The 19979-nt window shown below is 54.9% G+C and overlaps 1 protein-coding gene across 2 annotated transcripts in view; it reads right to left on the bottom strand.

Moving 5' to 3' along the window:
• Positions 1–19979, bottom strand: part of CBFA2T3 (CBFA2/RUNX1 partner transcriptional co-repressor 3) — a 95188-nt gene that overhangs the window by 62923 nt on the left and 12286 nt on the right. The gene's annotated exons all lie outside the window — the stretch shown is intronic.

Here is a 19979-nt window from a genome sequence, read left to right as displayed (position 1 = left end):
TCCCGCCTGTGGCCTCCGGGTCCCGCGCCCACTGGGCCAGCGCCCGCCCGGGGTATTTGCACGCGCTTTGCATTCATTTGGATACCGCGCAACCTGTCACCTCGGGGACCGCCCCGCCTCTCCGCACCTTCCGCTCCCTCCAGCCTGCAGCCCTCGGCCACCGCCCACCTCACCACGGCGCCTCTTTCCCTAAAGCGCTTTGTGGCTTATCTGATGCGTTTGCCCGCTTAGTACATTTTAGTAAAATCGGCGCCGTTTCCCTCCTTCCTCCCCCAACCCGCACATGCTTCATTTCTTAGAGACCAGCTGGGGTCCCAGGGTCGCGGTCTTAGGAGACAGAGGAACCAGAACTTCAGAACAGCAGGGCCCTGATTTGCATCTCATTTAGCATAAATCTGCATGTGAAGGTCCAAGGTCTCCAATTCCCAAGTATAAAAATACAGCAATGTGCCAAAAAAAAGTCCCTCTCCTTCGGGTTTGTTCCACCTGCCTGTTTCTCCCCAGCCCTGTCCCTCTTCCTGGACTGAGCTCTGCTCGCTCAGGCAGAGCCGGGCAGAGGAAGCTGACGGAAACACGGAATTTGGGCCTCTGGGAGAGGGAGGACCGCCCCTGCCCGATCCTCCTGTGCCATCCCCAGGGGCACTGGCCAGGGTCTGGTCAGCTGGTCACCAGCACCCTATGTGGCCCCTTGACCTCCTGGGCTCCTGTCTTTGGTGGATATAAGAGGGGGTGTGGTGAATGATTTAATTGTAACACAAATGTCTGGCATCGACGTCCCCTGGCTTTCAGGATGTGCTTAAATGCGGACTCAGTCCAGTCCTTGGGGAAGGGCAAGGGTCCTGAGCCCATTTCACCAAAGAATGTGGATCTAAAAGCATCAGACATGTTGCTTCAGGCCACAGACTTTATGCACCAATATTTATTGATACCGACTTCTTTACCTCGTGGACTTGGAGGCACCATTGATTTTAAAATGCACCATTATTTGATGAGCCACTAAGAAAGGAGAATATGCTCCCCATTATAACCCTAAAATAACTCTGGATTTCAGAGACATTAAAATGCAAAAAGTGGGCCAGGTGGAGCCTTAAAGCCAGCCGTGGGGCTCTCAGCCTCAAACCACCACTACATTCACATGGAGCATTAGCTGGACCCAGCCTGGGCCTGGGGTCCTTTGCATCTTGACCCCCTGCAAACAGTACATCCTTGCCTTGGTTGTTGGTGTTAAATTATCAATTGCAACCTCACTGATTTAAGCAGGGTGCTGAAAACCATTTGAGACACGCCAGATCCCAAACCCTGAGAATAAAACTGCAATCATCAGAGACTGTGCTCTAAGCCCTGTGCCAGTGTGACAGGCTCCCTCGTCCCCGCTGAGAACTGCAGCTGCTGGGGAGGAAGAAGGCGGCAGAGTCAGGGCTCCTTCTCGTGCTGTGGCTGCGTCAGCCGACAGCCAGTCCAGCGTGGCCACATCGTAGTCACAGTGAGTCGTGACAGTAGCCGGCATGGAGGAGGGCTGGTGGGGCAGGTACTGAACTGAGTGGGGCCTCTGCGTTTTCCCACTTAATGCTCACCTATCTGCCAGGCAGATGCTACTGGAACCCCCCGTCTGACAGGTGGAGGGACTGAGGCTCCGGCAAGTGGCATGGCCACACAGGTGGGTGCCTACACTGCTCCCTCACCTGCCAGGTCTCCCTGTCGCCTCCCATGGACTGGTTTCTCACGCTGGAAATGGCCCAGGCACAGCTCCTGGGCACTGCGAGGTGACCTGTAAGAAGGATCCTATCTCTGCCCAGAAGATGTAGGCAGTCTGGCTGGCACGGAGAACTCACCTACAGGAGCCCAGGCCATGGGCAGGTGGGCACCAAGGCCAGGTGCCCCACTGAGAGCTGGCAGGAGGGACACAGAGCAGGAGGGCCTGCAGCAGCAGAGAGCCGTGGAGGTGGGAATCAGGGTCCCTGTGCAGCCTCCAAGGCGCCAGTGTCTACAGAGGCAGGAGTCCAATTCACCGAAAAGGAACCAGCTCGCCTGCCTCCTGGTGTTGCGGCCTCCCCAGGTGAAGCCAGCTCCCTGCCAGCATGTAGTCCCCCAGCATACACCCAGCAAGACCGACATGCTCTGCCTGAGGTGTACAGTGGCAAAGCTGGGCCAGCACCCAAGTTTTCTGACTTGCAGTTGGGTCCTCTCTCTGGGTCCTCTTAGGAAAACAACCCCATCCTACCCAGTCCTCTCCAACTGCAATTTCGGTTGCTTCTGCATGTGTTGGTCCTTCCTCTGGATGAGGAACCCTAGAAGGCCGCACCCACTTTGATTTCTCTCGCAACCCCCACAGCTCCTAGCTCAGGGTTTTGACAAAGATGCAACTTATAAATTTTTGTCAGAGGTGTCCCTGATCCCTGTTCCCTCTGCTGCAACAAAGGGCCTTTGTTCACCCTGACACCCAACAGGAGCTGTCGTCTGGAGCCCTGGCCAGGTGCACCGAGCTTCCCCTGCCAGTTCCATATGGCCCTCACCACCACCCTGAGAGGTGGGTCTTGCCACCAGCCCCGATGGCCTGATGAGGACACCAGGGCCCGGGGAGGTTGGGTACTTGAATGTCACAGGCTGCTCTCTGGCAGAGCTGGGATCCCACCAGTCCAGCCTGGCCTGGGAGTCCAGGCTGTTGGCCACTGCAGACCCACTGGTCTTTAAAAGGAATTCTGAGTGACTGTGGACTCCTTCGACATGTTTCTGTTGTAGCTAGTAGTCTTCAACAGAAGTTCAAAGGGCTGCCGAGAGTATAAAATCTGACCTCCTGTAAACATGGATGTTTTGTATTAAAGGGTGGCTGACGGGCTTGATGCCATTGCATCCACTTAAAAATACACGAATGAATTCTGCTTCAACACCTGAATTTTCACATAGCAACTTAGCTGAAACAATGAGCTTTTAGATATAAACCAAAAGCACGATCCATGAAAGAAAAATTTGATAAGTTGGACTTCATTAAAATGGAAACTTCTGCTCTGTGAAAGATACTATTAAGAGAATGAGAAGACAAGCCACAGGCTGGGAGAAAATACATGCAAAACACACATCTCATAATGGGTTGTAATCCAAAATAGACAAAGAATGCTTAGAACTCAACAGTAAGAAAACAAACAACACAAATAAAAAATGGGGAAAAGATCTGAAAAGACACCTCACCAAAGAAGATACATGGATGGCAAATATGCACGTGAAAAGGTGCTCAGCGTCATGTGTCATGAGGGAAATGCAAATGAAAACCACAATGAGATACCATCACGCACCTATTAGAATGGCCAAAGTCCAGAACACTGACAACACCAAATGCTGGCGAGGATGTGGAGCAGCAGGAACTCTCACTCATGCTGATGGGAATGCAGAATAGTGCAGCCACTTGGGAAGACAGATTGGCAGTTTCTTACAAAGTGGAACGTGCTCCTTTTGTATGATCCGGCATTCATGCTCCTTGGTATTTACCCAAAGGATTGAAAACTTATCTGTACACACAGATCTGCGCACGGATGTTTATAACAGCTTTATGCCCAAACTTGCAAGAGACTGAAATGTCCTTCAAAAGGTGAAGAAATAAACAAACTGTATACATCCAGACGATGGAATAGTATTCATCGTTAAAGAGAAGTGAGCTGTCAAGCCGTGAAAAGACCTGGAGGAAACTTGAGTGCATGTTGCAAGTAAAGAATCCAATCTGAAAGGCTGCATACTGTGACTCCAACCATACGACATTCTGGAAAAGGCAAGACTATGGAGACAGTAAAAAGATCAGTGGTTGCCAGGGATTGGGGGGAGGGATGAACAGGCCGAGCACAGATATTTTTAGGGAAGTGAAACTACTCTGTAGGATACTATAATGGTGGATACATGTTATCATACGTTATTCCAAATCCACAGAATGTACAACACCAAGAGGGAAGCTGAAGGTAAACTATGGACTTTAGTTAATAACAATGTATCGATATCAGTTCATCAATTGTAACAAGTATATCACACCAATGAAAGGTGTTTATAATGGGAACTGGAGGGGGAACGATACTTGGAATATTTTCTTTCTGCTCAACTTTTCTGTAAACCCAAGACTACTCTAAAAATAAATTCTATTAATTAAAAAAAACACAGCAGATCAAGGAAAAAAAGAGATATCTATGACATTTTAAACATCTTATATAAATTACAGGATATGCACAGTTGGAAGGACATCCAGCCTCTTCTGTGATACCTGACTTTTCACACAGCCTTTCTCTCATAGTGTTTATTTCTATTCCACTCAGCAGAATTTTATCCTAATATATTTTCAATTTGAAAGTGTTTTGATTCCCTTGTTATACAGAACTAGGTAAATAAATTGGAATGTCAAGATTTAAACATTTTCTTGTGTTAAAATTTGTTTGTCTTCTGGATTGGGTTATCATGATCATTAGTAGTATAAAGTGATACCAACAATGTGAATTTATTATACATTTTAAGAATTATTAAACATAAAAAATAAATTTTTATTGGAAATACCTCTCCTAAAAAGAGAGATGGGCAGTTTTTTTTGAGTAGTTTGTGTATTCATGCATAAATATTACTTATTGCTAGGAAATGACAGGGTATGGCATTAATTCCATGCCTATTGTGGGTTTTTAACGTGAAAGCCCGAGAAACCTCAACCACATGAGTAAAGAGGTCAGTGATATCACTGTGGCCTCCTTCTGGCAGTGACCTGCCCCAACCGCATGGTGACTGGTCATAAAAATGATCTTTAATGCCTATCAGCTGACAAATCCATAGTCCTCCTTCAATTTTCTTGCAAGCAAAGACTGGAAACCACCAGAATTGCAATAAGATGTGTTTGCTGCGAGTGAGGGATGGAGGTGAGGCCTCGTGGCTGGGCCCAGACAGCGAGACGCTGGCCTTTTTTTGGGAAGTGAGAGAGAGTGACTCTGCAAGGGACACTGGGAAAAGGGACAGCACACGGGACCAAATGTGTTGTGTTCCACCCTGGCCATCGCTGAAGCTGGCGTGGGCACCAGATTCCAGGGCTTTCAGATGGCCACGAAGGCACGGAAGGAGACCTGACGCAGAGGGAGTCTGGGCTCCAGCCAGGAAGCTTCCTGGCCCCAGGAGCATCTCTTGGCTTTCTCCCCTGGCCCTTGGCTTAAGACTGGCCCAACCTCGATCCAGGGATGGCCCCTCTTGAAGAAGGGGAGGCCCTCCCAGAGCCCCAGGCAGAGGTACACCAGGAAGGCCGAGGGAGAGGGCGGTGAGATCATCCTGTCCACCTGGCATCAGGGCTGCAGCATAAGGTTGTGCAGGGAGTGCATAGCACCAGCGAACGAGCAGGGAAGGCAGGTGCGGCTACATGAGGGTGCAAAGGGGCCTTCCTCTGTGCCCACAAAGTCAGCTCTGCCTGTCACCAGGGAGCCTGCCATCAGCCTTATCTGAAAGGCCTTGGGGCCTCCATGGGGAACCCTGCCTGCCTGGGCCCCTGGCCCACCAACCCACCCCACTACCCTTCTCTTCTCCCTCATGAACACAGCCCCCACTTGGCTTAGGTCTCCATCACTCCCCACTATGGCCACTCCATGACCCTGCCCAACCCTGAGCACAGCCTGGCCAGCCCACGCCCATCTGCAGGTTCAGAAAGCAGCTCCTTCCCTTGCCAGTGATTGGCTCCAACTCCAGCCAATGAGATGTGAGGGGAGGGGCTTCCCCGGGACTTCCCTGGCTCCCACTGCCCAGAGCAAACTGCTCTCTGCTGGCTTCTCGTGCTGCAGTGTCTGCAGGTTACCTGGACCTTCCCTGCCCTGTGGCTACCATCGTGAGGATGACGCTGACATGGGGGGCAGATGGATGGAAAGGACGGGGCCCCTTGGAGGATCGTCGAGCTGCTGAATCAACCCACCCTGAAGCCCACTCTACTTCTGGACTCGCAATTTCGATAGTAAATTTCCTTATTGTTCAAGCTGGTTTTAGTGGAGGTTTCTGTTTCTTGCAACCAAAAGCATCCTGACTATACCCCTTCCTTTCCAGAAGGCCTTGATCCTAGCCATCTGAGGGCCACTGCGGCTTATTAACCATCACCCACAATGCAGAAGGTCTCCAACTTCAATATACATCAGAATTACCCTGGGCGACTGTGAAAATGAAGACTCGGCAGGATGGGGATGGAATTTAAGCCGGCACCAATAAACTCAGTATTCGAGATAAATCACATTTTAACCCAATATTTAAAAATATTAGCATCCATGGGGCCAGCCCAGTGCCATAGTGGTTGGGTTCGTGTGCTCCGCTTCGGTGGCCCAGGGTTCACAGGTTCGGATGCTGGGCACAGACCTATGCACCGCTCATCAAGCCATGCTGTGGCGGTGTCCCACATACAAAGTAGAGAAAGATGGGCACGGATGTTAGCCCAGGGCCAATCTTCCTCAGCAAAAGGAGGATTGGCATTGGGTGTTAGCTCAGGGCTGATCTTCCTCACCAAAAAAAAAAAAAAATTAGAATCCATGACAAAAATCCATGATGAGCAAAATATCAAAACTTTAAACAAAGGCGGGATCGCTGTTACTGATTTCCCACTGTGGGTCAGGCTCCCGCATGGCCCAGCCTGGCCCTGCCCGGACGCCTGCCCCTGAGACGGGACTAGAAGGGCCAACCGCCTTGCAGCCCGCATTACGTGCTCCTCCGTCCACCTTTCCTCCCGGGGATTCTGGGTGGTCTAAGGCCACAGTTTGGGACACGGGGCCCCAAAGCCCGTCACCAGGCACCCGCAGGCAGGCTCCCTCTCTGTGGTCACGCCCAGCCCTGCAGGCGGGCCCGCTGAACTCCTGCCCAGTTTCTGAGAACGGAAAACAGACTCCAGAAGGCAAAATGCCTTGTCCTGGGGCAAGGGGTGAACAAGAGGCCAGGCACTGTCATCCTTGGTTCCCCCGAGGTGGACATGGCCGAGGCCAGTGGGTGGCTGGGTGGTGTTGCAGAAGGCCCGGATGGGGAGTGAGAGTGAGACAGGAGGGGAGGGGATCAACCAAGGCGGCCCAGCCACCAAGGGCCACTGGAGCTTCATGGTCTGGGAACCCCAGGGAGACCTCGGGAATGCCCTCAGAGCCATCCTGCCCGAGAAGCCAGAGGTCTGGGTATTTGTGTGGCAGCTCCTGTCCGTTCTGAGTGAAGGCTGCTCCAGGGACCCTCCCTCCCCGCCTGCGTCCTCCTGTGCAGGGGCCACGGGGGGCCATAGATGAAGGTGGTGGGGGCTGGTGGCAGGCTGGTGGCCAAGAACCAGAGGGTGTGTGCAGAAGTGGGGACGAGGGACTGGGTGGGCCGCGGAGTATGGGTGGGCTCCGGGAGAGCTGGCACCTGCAGTGCCTGGAAAGACCCCCCAGACCTGACTCCTGATTCCTCTGTGGGCTCCCTCCACCTGGCTCAGGGCACCTGAGGATGCTGGCGTCCCGGGAGGTGCCTCTGGGGTTTCCAACCATTTGTTTCTCCCTCTGTCGAAGCTTGAGTTAGGAACATCAAGTAAAGCTTCAGGATGGCAGTCACGTTGAGAGAATCGTGAAGTCAACTTCTCCAGGCTATGTCATTAATTATTGTGTGTGTGAAGCCAGGCGGCTAAAATCCCAGTCCCAGGCTGGCCAAATGCAGCCTCCAGCCAGGCGGCCTCAGAGAAGGAGCTCGCCTGCGAAGAGCGGCCACCTGCCGTCGCCCACCTGTGTGGGTGCAGGGCCGCTGCTGTTCAGACACGCTCGCATCCCAACCCCAGAACGACCCCATGGCGGGTTATGAACCACGTTCCTGCAGATGAGGAAGCTGAGGCCGGGGACACCAAGGACGGAGGGAGGCGGCCCTGCTGGGTCTCAGGGCCCACTCCCCTTCTTCCTGCACTGCCGGCCCCACCTCGCTTGCTTCTGCCCTTTTGTCTGGCCACTCACACCCTGCCACCCCCTGGCCCACCGTCCACACTGCAAGCAACAGTCACAAGAAAGGAGGACACGAAAGGGCAGCCCATCTCCCTTCCAGATTGTGGGGAGGAACCGAAAATGAGCGGCCCAAGGAGGGGGCAGCTCTCAGAGGGGCCGGAAGCCAGGACGTGGCCTCAGTGGGCCGTGTGGTAGCACCGTGGCTGCAGGGAGTGGACGCTGTTGCTCCGGCAGCTGGCTCTGTGCCCTGCTCCTGGTAGCACTGTCAGCCCCGTCCTCCTGAGGGAGCCTAGGTGAGGACGGAGAAGGGAGGTTTCCACAGGCTTCTCCCGCATCTGAGAAGTGGCCAGACCACAGGCTGTGGGGAAGCCTGAACCTCGCTGGTGACCCAAGGACTTGGCTGACTCGTCAGGGACTGTTTCTCACCTATAAAAAAGCCAAATCTTAAAAGCTAAACATCCAGTGTGGGCAGGATGTTTACCTGCCCCTCTGTAAGATGAGGGTAACGATGGCTGACGGGCACACACTTTTGTGATGTGGCTGGAAGATGAGCCCTGAGATCTCGCTCGTCTCTGTTCAATCTCAGACCAGAACCAGGCCGAGCGGGGGAGTGTGACCTGTGAGGGCTCGGCCGCCATGACCCATGAAGGGGACGTCAGCGGGCCGGGGCAGCGTGTAAACCTTGGAGAAGCAGGCCCTCTCCAATCCATGATCAGGACAACTAGCCGTTCATGCTGGGAAAACAGTTATATGTGCCTCACTTCACTGGGAAAAATAAAGTGCACTTGTGTGAAAGAAAAAAAGGTGGAAAACAGAGCAGGGAAAGTGTTAGAAGAAAATTCAGGGCGTTTGTGTGATGTTCTTTCGTAACAAAGGAAACCCAGAAACCCGACGTGGCTCTATGAGCATTCACAACCTTGGGCCAAAAGAGGCCGGAGAGAAGCCGGGAAGGTGAGAGAGAGGTGGGGAGGGGGTTTTAGCAACAAGTGTAACAAAGGACTAATAGCACTGTATACAAAAATCCCTATGAAGAAACGAGAAAAATATAAATACAAAACAGAAATGGGTGAAGTATATGAATAGGCACATCCCACAGGAAGAAATACGAAAGAGATGATGAACTCCTTCATTTCTTGGGTTTGCCTCCAACGTCGCCCTAGCCCGTGATGGGAGCGGGCCCCACTCCCTGGTCTGATGGTGATGACACAGAGTTCCTGCTCTGGGACGCTCACCCCACACTGGGACACTGCCTGTATCACAGCCCAGCTGCTCTCCCCCCTCGGGGCCTTTGCATGGCTGAGCCCTCCACTAGGAACACCTCTCCAGCCCTTTGCTGCAGCCTCAGAGAGGCCAGGGTCCCTCCTGCTGAGCTCTCATGGGTCCTGTCCTTTCCCTTCACTGCATTTACAGAACATTTGTCTGTGGCTTCCTTGTTCACTATTTCTCTCTCCCCAGGGCAGGGGCATGCCTCTCTGTTCACCCTTGTATCCCTAGGGCCTGGCATGTGGTACATTCTCAACAAGTGTTTGTTGAGTGACTGCATGATCTCATTTAATCATCACACAGCTCTCCAAGAGAAATCATTATTCTCATTTTGTTTTATTTTCACCTTCTTTTCTCTTATCTGCATATTTGGATTTTTCTATAAGTATTTTGTGTTTTATTTTTGCTTTTTTAAATCAGAAAAAATGGCAGTTAGTTTTAAAAGTGCACTTGTAGTACATAATCAGAGTGGCTGCCTGATTCACCACCATCCCCCATTGCCAGGCCTGTGGCTTCTCTGCCCCTACTGGGGCCATAGGCTGCTCCCCGGCCCCAGGCTAGGCATGGGCCTCAGAAGGCCACTCTTAGCAGCTCACCCCACAGCCACAGTGACTGGGCCAAGATGTGACCCAAGCCAGGCCAATCACAGTCCTTCCCTGGAAGTTTCTGACTGGGAACAGGGAAGGAGGAGCTGGCTCTTTGCTCTGCTCAGCGGGCGTGTCCAGAGCTGCCTGAGTTCACCTGCTTGGGAGAGCAAGAGCAAGAGCGAGAGCGGGAGGGCGGGAGAGGGCTGGACCCTGGGGCCCATGAGGCAGTCCCACCCTGCTCTTCCTGGAGGCTGTCCCTTGAGCCAACGCATTCGCACCCCGCCTGAGCTCCCCTGAGCGAGACTTCTGTTTCCTGCCCCCACAGCATCCTCACCCCACAGCCCCTGTGGGGAGGGGGTGTTGCTCCCTCGGCCCCCAGCAGCCTGCTGTGCCCACTGAGAGCTAAGTGGACGGAGGTCTCTAAGGGCGCATGAGATGAGCACAGGCCCGCCCTGCGGTGCCAGGGTGCTGGAGTCCACTTATCAGCCCCAGCCCCTTCAGGCCCCAGGGTGGACGCTCTCCAGGCCCACAGGCATCTCCCCCTCCCCCAGCGCCGTTTATTATCACAGGATCCAGGACACCCTCCCATGCTCCTCCTGCAGGCACTGGGAGAGCTTTCTGCAAGACGAATCTGTGCTGTCACTCCGCCGGAGACAGAGTCCCGCCCGCACTGCCGCCCTCGTGCTCCAGCCCCTCCGTGCACACACAAGGCCTCTGCCTGGAACATTCTGCCTCAAAGCTCCTCTGGCCTCAGTTCTCCTCGTGAGGCTTCCCCATCCTGCCCTCCTGCACCCCCGTGACAGCCGGTCACAGCTACTCACGGATCTGGGGCTTCACCCAGGTGGCAGAGGACCCTGGACGCATGGCCATGGCTTCCTGCCCCACTGTGTCCTGCGTATGAAATGTCCAGAACTCACACACAGGGCTCTGTCAACACACTCTGCTGTGTTGGCTGTTGACTGCGCAGCTGATGGAATGAATGGTCATCCTTGCCCCCAGAGAAAAACCCACCCGTGCCCCATTTGTCTGTTAAACATTCCCCCGAACAAGCCCCTGCCCCATGGGCAAGAACAGAGGATGAGGAACCGGGGGGTGGTCACTCCTCCCCTTGGCTGCCTGGATCCCCCAGTGTCCCTAGTGTCCAGGGGCACCCCCCACGTCCTGGGTCCGTGACCCTCAACAGCAGGCACAGAGAAGGAACCATGCTCCCGCCCCCTGCCCTGGCTCTGCGGGAGGGCGGGTTGAGGGCTGTCCTTCAGTGAACTATGTCACGACTGGGGAGACTGAGCCTCAGCGAGGGGGCACCGTGTCTGGGCTAGGGCTCTGCTCCCCCACTAGGCACCCGTGTCTGTCAGTTCTGTGAGGGGTTACTGCAGGGGTCCAGAGGGGAGTGGGACCCCGAGCAGCCTATCCTTGCTAAGAGGCCCCGATGTGTTCCCGGGGAACAGCAGGGGTCTGAGGGAGCAGTCTGCTCCCCGCCCTCTCACCTGCCAGCGTGGCTGGCCCTGCGAGCGAGCGGCTGTGAGATGGGGCGTAGCCGGGAGCCAGGTGGGCCGCAGGGCCGGCAGGAGGGCTGTTTTCTCACCAGAAGAGACTAGTTGTGGACGGTGAGAGCCGCCTGCCCACTTCTCCCTGCCCAGGCACCCGAAAGACAAAGGGTGGCAGAAAAGACCAGAAGCGGGCACTCAGGTCTCCCAAAGTTGGCCCCACCCACTCCTCCTGTGTAAGAGACCGCCGGCTTGGTTATGTCCCCGAAGTACTGCTACATGCAGACAGATCCGCTCCCAACGGAGGAGCCAGGGCCCCTTGTTTCTGCCTTAGGTCCTGGTCCAGCCTGAGCCGGTGTGGGGTCCATGCCGGCTGGAGGATGCATGAAATGCCTGAGTCCATGGAAAACTGGTCCAGTGCATCCGCGTTCCCCCCGGAGAGGCCCCGCCCCTGAGACGCTGTGTTCAGCGGTCGGCAGGATTCTAGAAACAGCCGAAGGCCTCCTGCCCCCAGCCCGCGACTCTGGGTATGGCGGGACGGGTGGAGCCTGAGGACCCGGCAGGATCTGAACTCGAGGTGGGGGCTCCTGGCAGGGACGGCACAGGGGTGGGGGCTCACCTGGGGGCAGGGGCAGGGGCGTGGACGGGGCGAGATTTCTCTGTTCTTGGGCCGCGTGTGGTGGCGCGACGGCCGAGCGCCTCTCACTGCTGCTTGGTAGGTGCCCAGGGCCCGTGATTTCTGCCTGTTGAAGTCACAGTTTACTCCTGGGAAAATACACATTCAGGTTTGTTTTGCTGTGACTACGTCCCGTGGATCTTAGTAGCAGGGAGTCTCCGGGTTTCCCTGAAGGGGATGGGCTCTAGCCTGGCTCTGGCCTTTGGAGCACCTCTCCCAGCCTCAGTGTCCCTGTGTGTCACAGGGCCTGTGGCCAGCTCCTGGGAGGAGGTGTGTTGTTTGGGGTCACCCAGACTGCATGGTGGCCCCTCCTCTGCTGGAAACAGACCTGCCCTCTGGCCACAGGGTGGGCCCCTGACCAGACAGGGCCACTCGGAGGACACCATCATTCTGGCCCCCTGGGGCTGGCCAGCAACACCTGGAACCTTCCTGGGATCAAATATTGAGCGAGGAAGACAAGTTTTCCTCTGCTGTGTGTCTGAGCGGGGGGATTTCGAGGGGGGTGCCCGCGGTACCCGCCTGCCTGCTGCGGGGCTAGCGCTGGTTTGCAGAATCGAGGCTGCGGGGGAGCAAGTGGTCAGCTGCACCAGGAGGCCTGTCTGCACACGCTGGCTCTACTTCTGTCCCCCGGGCCGATCTGGAACAAGCCACATCTCCTCCTTCTGGTCACTCCAAGCATTTTAGGATGGTTGTCATGCCCCCTAAGGCCTCTTCTTATCTTCTGAGCGAAACCATCCCGTTCTTTCTGTTTCTTGTGTGTGATGCACCTCAGAGATGCCTGAGTGTGGTCACATCCCTCCCACAGATGCCACCACCCACGATGCGGCCCACCCATCATGACAACCCCCTAGCCAAGGCTCGCCTTGTGACCTGGCCCCTCAGCCACAGCTCACTGGTCCCTGACCCAGGCCTGGCAGGGTATTGTCCCCTGGGAATGTGGGGAGGGGGCTCTGGGACGTCAGCCGTGTGGCTGAGAGGACGGCTGCCTGGGCTCTTGTGGCTCTTCCAGCCTGGTCCCAGCCCACGGAGGCCAAGCAGAGCCTCCAGTGGTGGGGTCAGAACACCTGGGGGCCAGAGCCTCGTGTGGTGTCCTCGGTGCAGGATGACCATCGAGTCAGGGCTGGTTTCACGACAACCCTCATCCCAGGAAAATCTGGCAAAAGCAGAGCTCGCAGCAATGGGGGAGGTAACGCGGCTCGTCTGACCCCAGTGGGGGCCTCCACCCAGCCTCTGCGCCGTGGACACAGTGTGCCCCCGCTTTCCCCTGGGGGTCTCGGGGTTGGCTCTCTGGCCACAGGGACCACCCTGCTGAGCACAGTCAGACCCCAAAGCTGGTCCTGCTGCCATCCAGGGCGGAGACGGGAAGACCCTGAGCCTCTGTGGGGGCCTCGTACGCACGGTCCCCCTTAGTCCCACGGGGTCTACCTTCTTTCATCACCGCGATCCAGCCAGGGCACCTTAAACGTGGAACACAAATCACAGAATACACGGCTCACCCCAAATTCATGGTAGCCGGGAGCCCCTCTGGGCATTTGTCATCCTCTCCCCCAGAACAAAAGCCCCCTCAGACATGAGCCCAGGGGCAACTGCAGGTCAGACCTGCTGAGGACGAATCCCAGGAATCTTCGCTTTCCCCAAGTGCTCCGGAAGTTTCTAAAGCTCACAAGTGCAGAAACCCAGCCTTCTCCCCGGGGACTCCTGGTCAGAATCGCCTGCTCCTGAGACACCTCTGCCCCACAGCCGGGCACCTGGGCTGACCCCGCGGCCTGTCAGGGCTGTGTCCCCAGCTGCCAGCAAACTTGAGTACTCGCCGTCGGGGCTGGAAGGTGATGAGGACCACGGTGCTGAGCACGGAGCACAAACTGGGTCAGAGCTCGGTGCTCCGCTCATCGCCGCTCGCAGCCCAGGGAGGGGACGGCGAAGGTGACAGTCAGCACCTGCACATCACCTCCCGCCCGTGTGGGACACTTCACCCACGTGCTCCTGCTGAACCTTCACCCAGCCCCATGGGGCTGTTCTCATTGTCCCCGTGGTGTGGCTAGCCAGCCAAGGCCCAGAGAGGGCAGTAAGTCGCCTGACACACACAGTGTGTAGGTGGTAGGGCTGGGTCACACCCGGGCTGTCACACGCACCCAGCTGAGCAAAGTTACCTCGAAAGATGGGCCACCCACACAATGGAATACCATTCAGCAAGAAAAAGGGGTGAAGCACTGACACGCTACCACGTGGACGGACCTGGAGAATGTGACACTCAGTGAGAGAAGCCAGACACAAAGGCTGCGTATCGTGTGGCCCCATTTATGTGAAACAGCCAGAACAGGCCACCAATAGAGACAGATAGCAGATCGCTGTTGCCAGGGCTGGGGGAGGGAATGGGGTGACCGCAAGGGGCACAGGGTTTCTCTCAGGAGAGATGAAAATGCTCCAAGATTAAATCGTGATGATGGTTGCACAGCTCGGTGACTATACTAAAACCCCCTGAGTTGTACTTGTTAAATGGGTTTATTGTATGCCATGTGAGTTATCTCCAGAAAGCTGTTTTAAAATCAGTGTAGACCCAGCACTAAAGCACCTTCTGAGCTGCATGCGCTCTCCCCGCGCTCAAGGGAGACGTGATGGAGGCTCCCCCAGTGCAGAAGGGGTGGGAGGGCAGGGCCAGCACCCTCGGGAGGGGCCAGGTGCAGCAGCAAGGCATCCGTCCAGGAGGCTCAAGGAAGACAGACTGGGCCAGAGTCCCAGAAACCACCGGACGGGGACTCTGCGGAGAGGAGAGGCTCCAGACAGGCCGTGTGGGGAAGAAGACCGAAAATAACTCTAAGAACACGAAACTTTGGGGAGAAGTTGAGGGTGGTGTGGTTGCCTCGAATGGGGAACACTTCGTGGAGGGAAAGGAGAAGTTTTATTTGGGGGGGTTGTTAGGGTGAAGCCGGGTGGTGGGGATGGAGGAGGAAAGGACTCTCACGGAAATGCTGACGTTCTCAACGTCCTTGGGCTCCAGGCACTTGTGTGTGGAAGAATCTGATGGTGCAGAGGGAGAGATTCCTATTTCTCAGATTGGGGGACTGAGGCCTGGGGGCAGCCAGAGGGTTCAGTCCTCCCACTGGCCAGCTGTGGCCTTTGGAGGGGCTGCAAACTCGCTCCCCCAGGGCCCTGGGCCACAGGCTCCAGTGTGTCCAGGTCAGAGCCCCCCCCACTGCAGGCCATGGGCCCACTATGTAGATTCCTCTCTGAGCCCCCCACCCCAGCCGAGCCCTGCCATGTGCTTATCTGCTCAGCCACCCTAAGCTGAATGTCAGCACCATCCAGGGCTGGGAACACAAGGTGAGCAGAGCAAGAACCCCATCCTTGTGGTGCTCGTGTTCCTGTTGGCATCCTTAGAAAAGGGGCTGGGCCAGTTTTTGTCCTCTGCACCTTCTCTCCTCCTCTTTTTTCCTTCTTGGAACGAAGATGTAATACCTAGAGTTATGCAGCCACTTTGCAGCTAGGAAGCCACAAGTAAGAGGATGGTGGAACAGAAACAGCCAAGAAGCCTGCCTCCCAGATGGCATCGTTGCTGCACCAGCCTGAGCCACTTGCCTCTCGGCTTTTGTCACCTAGACAAAACCAAGCAAACCCTGTGTCTACTGCTATGTGCAGCTGAACACAATCCTATGGAATACAGGGTTCAAATCCTCCATGGATAAGGTGCCAGATTTAGGAAACAAAAATACAGGTGCCAGATGAATTTGAATTTCAGATAAACAATGAATAATTTTTCAGAATAAGTGTGTCCAGGCAATATTTGGGACATACTTATACTAAAACATTGTTTATCTGAAATTTGACTTTAATGACAACCCTGTTCGTGGATGAAGTGAGGGAACCCAGGAAGGTTGTGGACTTGTCCGAGGTCTCGTTGTGAGTGAGCTGTTGGGTGCAGTCTCCCTCCCCTGCGTTCTGAGACCTCCCTTATATTCTTCCTGCTGTCGTGTCGCTATTGCTTTTTTAAACCTGCTGTAAGGATGCTCAAAGGAGACTCATAAAAGCCACGTGGCTCGTCCTCCAGGACAGAGCAGCTTAGGGTGGTACACAGACAAGAGGCATTTTAATTGCATTTGTCAGAAGGATCAGTTGTCAGTGGATTTGGGGGATGGGTGGTCCCCATGGAGAGCGTGCAGCTGCCGCCCAGGACTCGAAGGCAAATGTCCTCTTGGCTCCTCGCTCCGTTTGCAGGCCCTCGGGAGCACTGTGTTGAGAAGGGTGCGGAGGTCTCATTCACGCTCAGCAGAAAGGCTCTGTGGTACATCAGCCACGTCTGCTGTGAGCCCTGAAAGAGGGTGCAGGGGCCCAGGCCACTGGAGGGGTGAGCTGCAACCCGGGCTGGTCAGTGGCCGGTGCCCCAAAGATCCCCTTGAAGTGACGGAAAGCAGACGTCCAGGTTCTGGCAGCCATGCTCGGGGGTGGCACTTGGTGAGGCCTGTGGAGCATCTTCATGCTCAGCGACCTTTGGTGTTGGTGGCGCTTGGCACACCCCCAACACAGACGTACCCAGAAGCCTGGTGTTACCACGGGGGTGGACCCTGGCACCCTGCACCCCGGGGATCACAGGCGCCAATGCCCTGCCATCGCAGGTGTGCAGAGGAGCTTCTGGGAGGACGGAACCACACGCACAAGCAGACGCTCTCGGGGTCTGCAGAGGAGGAGGTAAAGCAGAGCCTTGGCATCGGGGGAGGCCCTGGGCAGATAAGCTCCTGGGGTGGGGGAGGGGGGCAGGATGCAGGCCTACTCCTCTGTTGAGGGGAGGGGGGCAGCCAGAGGAAGGGGGCGCAGGCCCAGGGGGAGGGAGGGAACATGGGCTCAGGCGCCGGGAGGGGATGTGAATCAGGGCGTCCTGGAGTGAGGCCTCTAATGAGTTTCCACGTCTGCAGGACGAACACTGGATGGATCAGCGGGAGCTTTGAGGCCTGGATTAAGTGCTCATCTTGCATGCTTTCTGTTTTTTTTAAGAAAATCAAGATTTTTTTTTTTTACTGTGGGAAAAGATACAGAACACAAATTTTACTGTTTTAACCATTTTAAGATGAACAAATCAGTGGCAGTAGGTACATTCACATTGTCGTGCAACCATCATCTCTATCTAGTTTCAGGACGTCCTCATTGCCCCAAAAGTAACCCTGTCCCCGTTAGCAGTCACTCCGTATCGCCGGTGCCCCAGCCTGGCCAACCACTCATGTACTTTTCATCTCCGTGGATCTGCCTGCTCTGGACTTTGTATGAACGGAATCACAATGTGTGGCCTCTCTCTGGGTCTCTCACTGGGTGTGACGTCTCGGAGTCCGTCCACGCTGTGGCACTTGTCAGGGAGGTGCTTTAAAGGCATCGAGATTCCACCAGCGCAACCATTCTCCCAGTTTCTCTCTTAGCTTGTGCTTCTGGAGCCCCTGGGGTGTCCCAGGCTCTGTCCGGGCTGTGAAATGACCAGTCTAACTTCAGACCCCAATGAACATCACCTCCCACTCAGCCACGGAGGTCGTGGGCTCCTAGTCTCCCTGACCCTCTGTCTCCTCACCATGAGGGGGACATTGAGGACAGAGGGCAGTTGGCTTATCCTTAGAAAGAAGATGGTCTGTCTTCTAGTGATCAGAGAAGACTTTCCGCCCCTGAGCCTGGCCCCCAGGCAGCAGGCTCTTGGTCTCTAGCCGGGGTCTTCAATATGGGCATGTACACGAGACTTCCCAGTGAAGTCCTCAACTTCCAAATTGTTCTGGCCAAAAATCAGGCCTGTGGTCTGCCTGTCCTTTTTTCTCACCTCGCATTTCCTGGTCTTCCTTTCCTCATTCATACCTCACACGACTCCTGCAGCCTGAATCTGAGCGCAGTGCTCTGCCTCAGGGAATAAAAGCCCAGTGAGGCTCCATGTCTCCCTACCTGCCTCTATTAGGACACCACTGTCCCAAATGTGCAAAGAGGCAAAAGGATGACTTCGCATCCTCTTGGTGTCAGCCGGGCTGCCGCAGGTTAGTGGCCCCGGATGAGTTTTCGTTGACTTTCTATTTACGCTGATTGGGTCCCAGACTCTGTAAAGCTAGGGGTTAGCTTGCAGGAAATGGACAAGTTGTAAACTGTTTTGTTCTGTAGAAAAGTTTGCACTTTACTGGCTGTCTTAGTGTGGCATTCCTTCCTCACAGCATCTAGAATTGCCCACGTCCTCCCTTGATTCAACTTTGCCATCCTGCTGGTTCCCTCATCAATTAGGAAGACACATCTTAGACAGGTACTTCACATATGTTCATTTAAGGCTTATGTTTTTAAACTTTCCTTCCTGCCTGTCTTCCTGCTTTCTTTCTTTTCTACTTGTCCATCCACCACTCATCAATCTACCATCCATCTACCCATCCACCACCCACCCATCCATCCACCCATCCATCCATTGACCATCCATCCCCATCCATCCATCATCCATCCGCCCATCCATCCACCCATCCATCCCCTTCCATATATCTGCCACCCATCCCACATCCATCAGCCATCCATCCATCCATCCATCCATCCATCCAACCATCCATACACCAATCCATCCATCCACTCCCCATCGGTTCACCATCCATCCATCCATCCTTCATCCATCCATCCATCCATCCATACACCAATCCATCCATCCATTCCCCCATCCATCCACCATCCATCCATCCACCCACCCTCTATCCATCCACCATTCCTGCATCCATCCATCCCTCATCCCCATCCATTGATCCATCTCCCATCCATCCATCCACCTATCCATCCATTGACCATCCATCCCCATCCATCCATCAATCATCCATCCACCCATCCATTCCCCCATTCATATATCTGCCACCCATCCCACATCCATCCATCCATCATCCATCCATCCATCCACTACCATCCATCCCCTTTCCACTATCCATCCATCCATCCACCATCCATCCATCATCCATCCATCCGTCCATCCATCAACAATCCCTCCACTCCCATTCATCCACCGTCCATCCATTCCCCACCCACCATCCATCCACCATCCATCCATCCATCTACCTTCCATCTATCCAACCATCCATTCATCCATCCACCATCCATCCCGCATCCACCATCCATCCATCCACCATCCATCCCGCATCCACCATCCATCCAACCATCCATCTATCCATCCACCATCCATCCCACATCCACCATCCATTCATCCATCCACCATCCATCCATCCAACCATCTGTCCATCCATCCACCATCCATCCCACATCCACCATCCATCCAACCATCCATCCATCCATCCACCATCCATCCTACATCCACCATCCATTCATCCATCCACCATCCATCCCGCATCCACCATCCATCCATCCATCCACCATCCATCCATCCACCCACCTGTCCATCTATCTGTTCCCCATCCACCATCCATCCACCATCCATCCGATCCATCCACCATCCATCCTTCCATCTGCCATCCATCCATCCAACCATCCATCCACCATCCATCCACCATTCATCCCCCATCCATCCATCCATACACCATCCATTCATCCAACAATCAATCCATCCACCATCCAACCATCCATCCATCCATCCATCCATCCATCCATCCATCCATCCCCATCCATCAACCACCCATTCATCCATCCATCCATCCATCCATCCACCCATCCATCCACCATCCCTCCATCCATCCATCCCTCAACCCCCATCCATTGATCCATCTCTCATCCATCCATCCAGCCATCCATCCATCCACCATCTCTCCTTCCATCCATCCATCCGGCATCCCACATCCATCCATCCATCCATCCATCCATCCACCCATCCCTCCCTCCCTCCATCCAACCACCCCCATTCATCCATCCTTTCCCCATCCATCAACCGACCATCTACCCCCATTCATCCACCTTCCACCCATCATCCATCCAACAATCCATCCACCATCTGTTCCCCACCCATCTATCCACCCACCATCCATCCACACATCTATCCATCCATTCCCCCCATCCATCCACCTTCTGTTCACCATCCATCCATCCTTCAATCCATCCATCCATCCACCATCCATCCATC

This window comes from Ceratotherium simum, chromosome 30 (assembly GCF_057802395.1).
Source record: "Ceratotherium simum simum isolate JZ-2026a chromosome 30, ASM5780239v1, whole genome shotgun sequence".
Lineage (NCBI taxonomy): Eukaryota > Metazoa > Chordata > Mammalia > Perissodactyla > Rhinocerotidae > Ceratotherium > Ceratotherium simum.
This window is presented reverse-complemented; position numbering and strand designations above follow the sequence as displayed.